At 32.5% G+C, this 9,847-nt stretch overlaps 1 non-coding gene across 1 annotated transcript; it reads right to left on the bottom strand.

The window, feature by feature from the left end:
• Positions 1–4,754: 4,754 nt before the first annotated feature.
• Positions 4,755–4,861, bottom strand: LOC112100497. The gene has a single exon (XR_002906865.1). It is a non-coding gene; the product is annotated as a small nucleolar RNA R71 (small nucleolar RNA).
• Positions 4,862–9,847: the final 4,986 nt, after the last annotated feature.

The following is a 9,847-nucleotide window of genomic DNA, read 5'->3' as shown; positions in this document are numbered from 1 at the left end:
TCATGCCCAAAACCCCAAGATTGTGACAGTATTTAAAATGTGTTGTTGTCGTCGTCTTTTCTTTTTTTCCCTTTTTCTTTTTTAAAATAAACCACTATGATTCTAATTTATAAATTAATTTAACTTAATTCGTCGACCAAGGGGAACTTAATTACAGTTCAATCATCCACGGATTAATTCATAAATAACCAGCAGAACAGCTTGTAGACAAATATAAATAACAATGTTATGTATCATGAATTCATCTCTGATGGACACAAGCAAAGAAGCTCATACCAGTTAGCATCATTTCATAAAAAACTAGCAGAATTGCTTATAGAAAATCATCGTAGGGATGTGAATAAAATCAGTAGAAAGACATCAGATTCATAAAAGCTTAAACCCGATGATAAGGACATGCTGATCTGCCTCGTAAGTCGTGAGCTTTCTCAAAGGACATGAGAGTATGTATTGCGTAGACTGGGGCAATCCCTGTGGAATTCTACAACAACCATCCCGATTCTTGAATGGCCACGAAAATTCCACCAGCGATGAACCCTCTCCAACACGCCACGCATCCTCTGTGACAAGAATCAAAAGAAAGATGAGGACAAAGACTATTAATTGCTGAGAGTGATTGTTCCAATTTTGTCAGTCAATACTAAGATTCATGGTCAATTAATAAGATCAATTGACACAAAGATTGATTGTCCCCCTTTTTTTCTAATAATATCAATACTTGAATGCATTATTGGAAATGTAAATCCAATCATACTCTTTAAGTCATTTATATAAATTTTTAATATCGGTCTCTGAACCATAATTTTATGAGTAATTTATTAAAATGTCTAAAGATGTATGAAAATTAGTTGATTATTGATTTTCACAAATTTCAATATATCAAACATCCTATCGAATTATTAGTTCCAAAGCACTTATTGAAGAATCAATAGTGGAAAAAATTATTTGATAATTTGAACTCAAAATTTACGCTTAAATTTGTTAAAGGGAAAAGAACCGTGAGTCTCCTAACGTTTGGGAAAAATGACATAAAACTCCTTATTGTTTCGAAAAAGACATATAATCCTTTTTTTTAATTAAATTTCATTTGTTTTAATAGTAAAATTATTTTTAATTTACAATTACTATTATATCCCTATAATAAATAATTTAATATATCGACTTAAGACATATCATAGGTATAATGAAATTAATAATTTTTTATTTAAAACTTAAATATTAAGATGTAATTACTTTTTACCTAAATTATTCACTCTAAATTACGAACATACCCTTCCAAATGATAAATTTGATTTTAATTTTACCTATTATTCATCATTTTTTTATCATCCTATCATTGGAAAGGGCATATTAATAATTTATAGTGAATAATTTGGATAAAAGATAATTTCAACTCAATTTTAAGTTTTAAATAAAAAGTTATTGATTTCATTATACATGTTATCAATGGCATTTCTTAAGTCAATATATTGAATTATTTATTATAGGGACATAATAATAATTGTAAATTAAAAATAAATTTATTATTAAAAAATAAAATTTAATAATAAAAATGAATTATATATCTTTTTTTTTTAAACGTTAAGGAATATTATGTCATTTTTTTTCAAACGTTAAGGGTTCATTGTCCTTTTCCTTTCTTTAAATTACCTCAATCAACTTTTATTTTATTAGTTGACTATCCCCATCACCTGTTGGAAAAAGTAGAATTAACGACAGTTTGTACTTTGTATGCTAGCTTAATTCGAAAGTCAGTCAACATTTATTTTCCATGGAGTACTAATGAAGCGTGTTTCCTCATTGGTTCAGGTCTTACAAGTCTTTCTTAGTCATTATAGAGGCCAAAACTCATTATCTTAACGCGTACCAATCACTGTAAAGATTGACTATCAATATTAAGATCGATTGTCCAGTAACATCAAGATTGATTGAATCAATCTTTGAAATTCAATCAAATTTCCAATTATGATAATTGTAACATTTTTTTCAAAAATTTTTAGTTTTTGTATAAATTGAGCTTTTATGCCCATGACGTTTATGCCCATGATTGGTGAATTAATAGAGTGAAAAAAAATTGATTTTGGTTAAAGTGTATAATACTTAAACAACCTTCAACTCTATAGTTAACTTTTAAATATGAGTTAGGTACATGTGTTATTCTACTCACCATTCCATTGGGAAATATTAATTCACCACACATAGGATTTTGATGGACTAATCATTCACAAGTTTCGGTGGTCACCGTGATTGATGCTTTAACTTAATGATTGAATGCTGCAATATATATGTATTTATATATAAAATTAGTTCCTATTTAAATTGCAGCTCTACATATGTCATACATCATATAAACTGTCATTTCAATGCAATCCACAAAATTTTATGAGTAAATTACCAAATATATATGGAAAATTACTTGATTAATAATTGATCATCTAATAAATGAACCAATTTACCAAAAATCTAATAAAATAATTTTTGAAACTCATTAAATATTTGAGAATATCAATGCATGCTTGAATAGATTTTTTGATAATTCAGTGCAACCCAATCATACAATTCAATAAAAACCCAATCATATTCTTAAATTACATAAATTCTTAGTCAACTTTTATTTTATTGTATTGACAGTCTCCACTATTTGTTAGAGGAAAAAGAATTGATAGCCACTTGTTTGTTGGTGATGAGCATAATTTATATACATATTTTACCCTTAATTATATAATTACTAGTTATTTTTATTTGTTATTTTTAATTAATTAAATTATTTTATTGAATAGGGGATTAATTGAAGATTATGGATAAAAAAGGATATAAGGGAGCTCAATTTTGGAAGCGTTAATTAATTGATTTTAGAAGCAATTAGACATACATGCATGTGGAAGTGAAGCCAAGGAAACCGAAGCTAGTAAATTAATTGATCTAGCACATGAAGAAGAATTTAAGCATAACATTGGCTTTAGCTTAGTTAAGTTACACGTGCATGGCTTTGTAATATTTGGAAAGCAATTTAAATGGGACCCACATTTGGCTTTCATAATTACAAAAGGAATCCTAAAGCAATTCTAAGAGTGATCACGTGTGAGAGCAAATCAAGTAAAAGGCCAAGCCTTTTGGCTTTAGGATTTAAGAGGTGGGGTCCATTTTAAATATTATAAAAGAGAGTTTTTGCTTTTGGAGGGAGTGGCTGAAGGGAGAACTGCAGACGCAAGGATTCAAGACAGAGAAGAAAATCTGCAGCAATTCGGCTTTCCCATGGCTGAATTTATTTATTTTGTTGCTCCCAATTCAAGTATGTCTAGCTAATTTTCTTATACTGAGGTTAAGGATGAAACCCTATTCAATGAAATAATTATATCTTTTTATTTAATTAATTCCCTATATATGTTCTTTGATGATTATGGTTTTTATTTCACATGATTAATTGGATGTTAATAAAATCTTTTCATCAATTCTGTCATGCATTATTGATTGTTAGGATTAATATTCGATTAATTCTATGCTTGGATCTATAAAGTTTATACATGATTATCTTTGACTCTATGTCTTTCATTAAATTGTTTACATAGAGTGCTTAGTAAACTTTGACTCTTTGTTATTCAATATGTTTACATGGGATACTTAGATATCGTATTATTAAGTAGAAAAAGAACCTACATTAGATTTAATTACTTGGGCTTAATTGTTATATCCATGAGATGACATAGATTGATTTCGAGTTGTCACTCTAAAATTGGGGATTAATTAATATTTAGATAATTACTAATTGAATAGTGGTGGATTCCGAAACCTTGGTAATTTTTATCTCATTAAATTCTCATTTACTTTAATTGTTTTCTTAGTTTAATTAGTTTAATTTCTCTTAAAACTCAATTTGCTCAACTAGGTTAGAATTAATATTAATTTTAGATTTAAATTAGACTTTTCAATTTATAACAATCCATGTGGGATCGACCTCGTTACCACTTTTCTATCTCTAGATTCGTGCGCTTGCGAGTATATTAAAATTTTCACAACAAGTTTTTGGCGCCGTTGCCGGGGATTGTGCTAGAAAGTCAGTTTAATCTAGGTTGATTTGATTCTTCCACTAGTTATAATTTAGATTGTCTTTTATATTTTTTTAATTAAAAAAAAACACAAAAAAAAAAATTATTTGTCTTTAAATTCATTGTTTGGTTGTTTGATTTCTTTTATTTAATTTTTATTATTGTTGATTTGTTTTATTTTTTTTTTTCTTTCTTTCCTTGTCTAGTTAGTTTATGAGTGTTTGGGAACGTGATTTAACAAATCGTTTGGTTAAAAGAGAGTCGAAAATTGATAGTAGTCAAACTAGTTCTTTAGAAGTGATGGATGACCCAAATAGACTATTGCCAATACTTCCACCAATGCAAGCAGAGAAAACCCTTAGAGAATATTTTTCACCACTTGCAGCCAACCAACCATCTTGTATTGTGTTGCCACAAACCACAGCAACACACTTTGAACTCAAGCCCTCTGTCATTCAACTTTTACCATCTTTCCATGGGTTAGAGAGAGAGGATCCATATTTGCACATTAAGGAATTTCTTGACATATGCTCTACATTTCGTTTTCAAAATTTTAATGATGAGTCAATTAGGCTTCGTATGTTCCCTTTCTCATTAAAAGACAAAGCAAAAGCTTGGTTGAATTCACTTCCTGCTGGGTCTATTAGTACATGGGATGAATTGAGTAATAAGTTTCTCACCAAGTTTTTCCCTATGTCTAAAACAAATGCCCTTAGGAGAGAGATAAATGATTTTTATCAAAGAGAGGGTGAGCAATTTTACGAGTGTTGGGAAAGATTCAATGATTTACTCCTTAAGTGCCCCCACCATGGTTTTGAGAAATGGAGACTTATACAATGCTTTTATAATGGTTTAACCATGTCAAATCGTCATATGGTAGAGTCTATGAATGGTGGGAGATTTTTGAACTTACATGAAGGGGCTGCATGGGATTTCTTTAATTCACTTTCTGAGAATTCTCAACAGTGGGATTTTTCAAATCAATGAGAAAAATCATCTCAAGTTTCTAGAAAGGGGTTATATGAAGTTAAGGATGATTTTGATGTGAAATCTACTCTAGCTACACTTTCTAGGAAAGTAGATGCCTTAGCTCTGAACCAATCAATGAATCATCATCCTAGTGTAGCTAATGAGGTTTGTGCTCTTTGTTCTAACGTGTCTCATACAGCACAGAATTGTCCATCATTACCAGCCTATCAAGAGGCTTATTCTGAGCAGGTACATGCCTTACAATCATATGAGAAAACCCCTAATAATCCATATTCACCCACATATAATCCTAATTGGAGGAATCACCCTAATTTTTCTTGGAAACAAAATCAACCTTTGTCAAACCAAGGAGGACAACAATTTAACTTGCCCAATCAACAATTTGTCCCTCCTAACCAAGTATATCCTCCTGCCCAACAACCTATGTCTCAATTTGTTGCACCCCAACAAAGAAAGTCTTCTTTAGAGGATACACTTCAAAGTTTCATTCAGTCAACCCAACAAGCTTTTCAGTCAAACACTCAAGCTATTCTAAAGCTTGAACATCAATTGGGTCAATTAGCAACTACTGTAGCTGAGAGAGAAAAAGGAAAATTTCCAAGTCAACCAATTCCTAATCCCAAAGGAGTGCACGAAGTTGGATCGAGTTCAAGCCATCAACATGAAGAAGCAAAATCTGTTATGACCTTGAGAAGAGGAAAATTATTTGACAACAAAGTAGAGGTTCAAACAAGGAAGATATCTGAGCCTACTTCTTCATATTCAGTTCCATCACAAGACTCATCACCAAATGATCCTAAAGAGAGTGGCCCGCCAGCTTACATTCCCAAGGCTCCTTTTCCTCAAAGGTTAACAAAGGTAAAGAAAGGGACTTCAACAGGTGAGATTATGGAAATCTTCAAACAGGTAAGTATAAACATCCCTTTACTCGATGCTATTAAGCAAGTTCCTTCATATGCAAAGTTTTTGAAAGATTTATGCACTAAAAAGAGAAATTTGCATGTCACTAAAAAGGCGTTTTTAACTGAACAAACTAGCAATTTACTTCAATGTAAAATGCCACCAAAATTTAAGGACCCTGGTTCTCCTACTATCTCATGTGTTATAGGGAACCAATGTTTTGATAAAGCATTATTGGATTTAGGCGCTAGTGTTAATCTCTTGCCTTACTCTGTTTACATGCAACTTGGACTAGGGGAATTAAAGCCAACTTCTATTATTTTGCAACTTGCTGATAGGTCAATGAAAATACCTCGTGGTATTATAGAGGATGTGTTGATACAGATTGATAAATTTTATTATCCTGTTGATTTTATCGTTATTGATACTCAGCATGTACATGATCCTAAGAAACACACTCCAGTTATTCTAGGTCGTCCTTTCTTAGCTACAGCTGATGCTCTTATTAATTGCAGGAATGGAAATATACAGCTATCTTTTGGTAATATGACCATGGAATTGAATATTTTTAATGTTACCAAGCAGCCACAAGAAGAAGATGAATTTGTTGAAGCAAATATGATAGAGGAATTAGTAGAAGATTCATTCATTTCTAACCATACTGATGATCCATTAGAGGCACGTCTAACTCATTCTGATTTATCTTTTAATGATGACAGTGCAATTGCAGAAGTCAGCGCTTTACTTGATGCACCTCCAATTACGGACACAACTAAATGGAAGACAAAGTCAGAACTACTGCCTCATTCTGAGAAGAAAATTGGCCCATCTGCAGAGGCACCACCAAAATTGGAACTCAAAGCATTGCCCGACACTCTGGAATATGCATTCTTGGGAGAATCTGACACTCTACCTGTTATTATTTCTTCTTCCCTCGATCTTGAGCAAAAAGGTAAGTTGTTATGTATTCTAAAAAAACATAAGGAGGCAATAGGATGGACCATCGCTGATATTGAAGGTATTAATCCAGTAGATTGCATGCATCGTATTCATCTTGAAGAAAATGCTAAACCTATTAGGGAAATGCAACGTAGGCTAAATCCTAACATGAAAGAAGTGGTAAGACCTGAAGTAATCAAATTATTAGATGCAGGAATTATTTATCCTATTTCAGATAGCTCTTGGGTTAGCCCTGTTCAAGTTGTTCCTAAGAAATCTGGTGTTACAGTAGTTACTAATGCTAATAATGAATTAATTCCCACTAGAGTAACTACAGGTTGGCGTGTTTGCATTAATTATAGAAAATTGAATTCATTCACAAGAAAAGATCATTTTCCTCTTCCATTTATTGATCAAATGCTTGATAGACTTGCAGGTCATGATTTTTATTGTTTTCTAGATGGATATTCAGGTTATAATCAGATCCCTATAGCTCCAGAGGACCAGGAGAAAACTACTTTTACTTGTCCCTTTGGAACTTTTGCATATAGGAGAATGCCATTTGGTTTATGCAATGCACCTGCTACCTTTCAAAGATGCATGCTTAGTATTTTTTCTGATATGGTTGAGAGATTTCTTGAAGTATTCATGGATGACTTTTCTGTTTATGGAGATTCTTTTGATGAATGTTTACAGCACCTAACATTAGTTTTGCAGAGATGTAAAGAAAAGAACTTGGTTTTAAATTGGGAAAAGTGTCACTTCATGGTAAAACAAGGTATTGTTCTTGGTCATATAATTTCCAGCAAAGGAATAGAAGTCGACAAAGCTAAGGTGGATTTAATTTCTAATCTTCCACATCCCAAATCTGTAAAAGAAGTAAGATCTTTCCTTGGACATGCTGGTTTTTATAGAAGATTCATTAAAGATTTTAGTAAAATTTCTAGACCTTTATGCAATTTACTTGTTAAGGATGCACCTTTTATCTTTGATGAATCTTGTCTTGATGGTTTTGCAAAGCTTAAGAAATTGTTGACTTCTTCACCTATCATTCAGCCACCTAATTGGGATTTGCCTTTTGAAATTATGTGTGATGCATCTGATTATGCTGTAGGAGCAGTTTTAGGACAAAGATTAGATCGTGTGCCTTATGTGATTTATTATGCTAGTATGACACTCAATGATGCACAGTTGAACTATTCAACTACAGAAAAAGAAATGCTAGCTGTGGTGTTTGCACTTGATAAATTCAGATCTTATCTTATAGGTTGTAAAGTGATTATTTTTACTGATCATGCTGCTTTAAAATATTTGTTTACTAAGAAAGATGCCAAGGCAAGATTGATTCGTTGGGTGTTGCTTTTACAAGAATTTGACATTGAATTTAGAGATAAAAAAGGTTCTGAAAATGTTGTGGCAGATCATTTATCTCGCCTTGATGTTAAATTTATTCCAGAATCTTTACCTTTGAATGAGTCTTTCCCAGATGAGCAACTTATGAGTGTAAATGTCGTACCATGGTTTGCTGATATAGTTAATTACCTTGCTACAGGTCAAATCCCAAAGCACTGGACTAAGCAAGATAGAACAAAGTTCTTATCTAAAGTGAAAGACTTCTTTTGGGATGATCCCTATTTATTTAAATATTGTGCTGATCAGATTATTAGGCGATGTGTTCCCGATAATGAAATTCAAAGTGTTATCTCATTTTGCCATGAACAAGCTTGTGGAGGCCACTTTAGTGCTAAAAAGACAGCAACAAAAATTTTACAGTGTGGTTTTTATTGGCCTACTCTTTTTCATGACGCTTACATTTTCTGTTCTTTGTGTGATAGGTGCCAACGTATGGGTAGCATTTCAAAGAGGAACATGATGCCACTCAATCCTATTCTTGTGGTTGAGATCTTCGATGTATGGGGTATTGATTTCATGGGACCTTTTCCTCCATCTTGTGGTTATCAGTATATATTGGTTGCAGTAGACTATGTGTCGAAGTGGGTTGAAGCTATTCCATGCAAAACCAATGATCATAGGGTTGTAGTGAAATTCTTGAAGAGTAATATTCTATCTCGTTTTGGTTTTCCTAGAACAATCATTAGTGATGGTGGCACTCATTTTTGCAATAAACCTTTCAAAACTCTTTTGAACAAATATTCCGTTACACATAAGGTTGCCACCCCATACCATCCTCAAACCAGTGGCCAAGTAGAGATTTCTAATAGAGAGATCAAGCAGATTCTAGAGAAAACAGTTAGGCCAGATAAAAAGGATTGGTCTTTGAGACTTGATGATGCATTGTGGGCATATAGGACTGCTTTTAAAACACCAATTGGGATGTCACCTTATCGACTTGTGTATGGAAAAGCATGTCATCTGCCAGTAGAGTTGGAGCATCGTGCATATTGGGCGATCAAGAAATTCAATTTTGACATGCAGCAGGCTGGTTCCAAGAGAAGATTACAACTAGCAGAACTTGAAGAGATCAGGAATGATGCATATGAGAATGCCAAGATTTATAAACAGCGAATGAAAGTCTTTCATGACAAACACATTTTGAGAAAAGCCTTTACACCAGGTCAGAAAGTACTTTTATATAATTCCCGATTGCATCTCTTTCCAGGTAAGTTACGTTCTCGATGGTCTGGTCCTTTTATAGTTCGTACTGTTTTCCCTTATGGAGCAGTTGAGATTGAAAACCCTAAAAATGGTGATTTATTTAAGGTCAATGGGCAAAGATTGAAACCATTTTTAGAGTTAAGAACACCAGAAGTTGAGGAGATACTTTTAGATGATCCTGTTTATCAGGATTAATTATGTCCATCTTTGCACTCTTGTTTTATTTTAATAGTAGGTTTTCTTCTCTTTGTTTGTTTTTCTTTTCTAGTATTTTTCTTTTCTAATGTTTTCTTTTTAGTTGTTCTTTTTTTTTAAAGCTTTCCCAGCCCATCCAGGTGTGTTCTCTCTAACTTTCT

Source organism: Citrus clementina, unplaced genomic scaffold (genome assembly GCF_000493195.1).
Source record: "Citrus clementina cultivar Clemenules unplaced genomic scaffold, Citrus_clementina_v1.0 scaffold_3, whole genome shotgun sequence".
NCBI lineage: Eukaryota > Viridiplantae > Streptophyta > Magnoliopsida > Sapindales > Rutaceae > Citrus > Citrus x clementina.
Note: the sequence above shows the minus strand (reverse complement) of the source record. Positions and strands in the feature narration are given on the sequence as shown.